The sequence below is a fragment of the Grammomys surdaster genome, unplaced genomic scaffold, assembly GCF_004785775.1.
Source record: "Grammomys surdaster isolate TR1022 unplaced genomic scaffold, NIH_TR_1.0 373, whole genome shotgun sequence".
In the NCBI taxonomy this organism is placed as follows: domain Eukaryota; kingdom Metazoa; phylum Chordata; class Mammalia; order Rodentia; family Muridae; genus Grammomys; species Grammomys surdaster.
In genome coordinates, this window is record NW_021604792.1 from 8936564 (window position 1) to 8939612 (window position 3049).

The following is a 3049-nucleotide window of genomic DNA, read 5'->3' on the forward strand; positions in this document are numbered from 1 at the left end:
TACAACTATGCATATTTATGCATAGGTGAAATGGAAGGATCCACTTACTAGCATAAGGCATGATCCTGATCAGGTATTTAATATGGGGAAGAGGGTATGTTTGTGTTTTTTCTGCAGGATGCTGAAGGAGTATGGTGGCTGCCAGAGTGACAGGTGAAACATCCTGATGCCAGGACAAAGAATGATGCTGACTTGTGAGCTTGCTAAGTGCCCCGACAATGGTGACTGGAAAACTGTATTAGACATATATTCCTGACCCACCATTGCTTACCTATACACCTGATGTGACAAGCTGCCTTTCCTCAAGATTTTAGACCATGTGGAACAGAAAATCAAAAGGAGAAGTTATAATGACTCTTGTATTTTTCTTAAATGTGACCAGTTATTTGGATTCAATCATGGACTGGTCTAGAAATCAATCCAATATTGGAAATAATGGTCTTCATTTGGAAGTCTGGTTCTGGACTCTTTTAGAGACATATTTGGAAGTTAGCTGCAGTTCTCTATGATGTTATGTTAGCAAGAGTTAAAGTTGAGTCAGGATCTGGATTTCAAACAGGTGTAATAACATGTGTTAAGGCTCTTCTAATTGTCAAGTTAAAAATACTTTTGCTTCTTCTATAGTATCTAGAGTAAGGTGGTTTAATTGTACACCTTGAAATTGCATTAGTGTGTTCAAATCCAGCATGTCAGTTATGGAGGTCTATCAACCAGCTTTTGTTTTAGTGACCTGAGTATCACAGAATCTTGGTATTCTGAAAAAAACCTTGCAAGTATTGGAAGAAATGAGTCAGGCTTTAAGCAGAAGCAAGAGGGTAGTGGGATTGATTATTTCTGGTATTACAGCTTTAATTACATTAATTGCTAGCACCACTGCTTCTGCAATTGCTTTGACACAAGAAGGTAATATAGCTACTTTTGTTAACCATTTAGCAAAAACATGTTACTAATGTGTTGAATATACAAGAGGATTTAGTTAGGCATTTGGAACAATGGATTGATGCTCTGTATCCTCTTCAAATTATTGGAAGGATATTCAGAGTTTAAGAGTAAAGAGCCATCTCAAATGTCATGCTAAATACCATTGGATTCTTGTTCGTTATAAAATTTACAGTGGCAGTCATAATTAGGAAACAGTTTAGACAATTGCAGTGTATTTAGCATTATTCTAACACCTTCCTGTATGTTTTAACTTTACAAAGTGAGTTTATGAATTTAAAGAATGCTGCTCTGCTGAGCTTTGATGCCACAGATACTGCTGATAAAATTACCCATTACCTCAGGTCAGTATTGTATTTTGGTCATGCTTCAAGAATGGCATATATAGCTTGATCATGCTAGCCCTTTTTGTCCTGGTGATATTTTATTCCTGCCCGTCATATTAAAGCTTGTCAACATCAATATGTTGGCAGCCAAAGTACAGGGCTTGAACCTGAAAATTGACTCCCAGACAACATTTTTAAATTAATAGGCTGGCAAGCCAAAGACAGGTAAGATTCTGGACAGAGCCTTACCAATATAAGACAGAAGTACACTGCTTTTGATAATGCATATTCCATGAGCAGTAAGGAAGGAACTCTTGGCAGAACAACCTAAGGCAGGCTCAGTCTTGTTTATGAAATAAAAAATTGAGAGAGGTGGAGAGCTTTTGGGGTGCATGACATGGGCCAAGAACAAGGAAACGGGATGCCAGGCAGCAGTATGATATTGGCTAAAGACAAGGAAGTAGGCTTCAGTCAGGAATCTGACATTAGACTAGAACAAAGAAGTAATTTCAGGCAGGAATCTAAATATTAGGTTAGAAAAAGGAATAGACTTCTGACATGAAGATGACTCTGGGCTAGATTAGAGAAGTTGGCTCAGATATTTTGGTCATTCTGATAAGCCCTTAGAAACAGTGATCACGGAGATGTTCACAGAATTTTGTTTATTGACTTGCTTGTTCCTTGACTATTTGCATCTATTATATTACTGTTCCTCTATCTAAAACTGATGTCACATATAATTAAAATGGTATAAAAGCAAAAAGGAGGAGGGTGGATAGGATGGGGGGTTTATGAAGGGGAAATGGGAAAAGAGGATGACATCTGAATTGTAAATAAATAAAATATCTAACAAAAACCTTTTACATATTCAGAAATTTAAAAAAAAAGTTATTCTTGATTTATTAACGAATTTTTTCCCAGTTGCTGTTTTCATTGCTGCATTTGTTTGGGTAGGTTCTTTCTTAGATCTCCTTACTTATGCCTACTTTTATTTATTTGTTTGTTTAAAAATATAAATGTTTTATAAACATCTGTTCTGCCCTTCCTATTAACTAAAATACAATCAATGATGCCTATATTTTTAGTTTACATATTTGGAGACATAATCTGGTGAGACAGATAACATTAAATAAAATGTGGATGTTTTCATTATAAAATTGAATGCTTTGATATTTCTGTAGCAGATAATCTGTGTATTTCATACCTTTCCTTCTCACATATCTGATGAAATGTTTTTTCATGTGAGGATGGCAGGATTCTGATGATGTAAAGGTTTATCAATAAGTTGCTAGCATTTTTGCTATTTCCTTTCCTATAGTTACTCCTATATACACAGTCTTTTTCTACTCTTATATTTATGAATTTTTTTAATTTTTTTATTGGATGTTTTATTTAAATTTCATATGTTGTCCCCTTACCCCATCCCCCACCCACCCAGAAACCCCCAATCCCCTCACCCCTCCTCCTTCTTCTCTGTGGATGTAACCTCTATCTACTCCCCCACTCCCACTTCCCCACCCTCAACATTCCCACCCCCTGGGGTGTCCAGCCTTCATGAGGTCAAGGTTCTCTTCTTCCACCTATGCCCAGCAGGGCCCTCCACTCTTACATATTCAGCTAAAGCCCTGGATCCCTCCCTAAGTGCTCCCAGGCTAGTGGTTTAGACCCTGGGAGACATTACAACAGAAACTGAAGAAATTCAAAAAATCATCAGATCCTACTACAAAGGCCTATACTCAACAAAACTGGAAAACCTGGATGAAATGGACAATTTCTCAGACAGA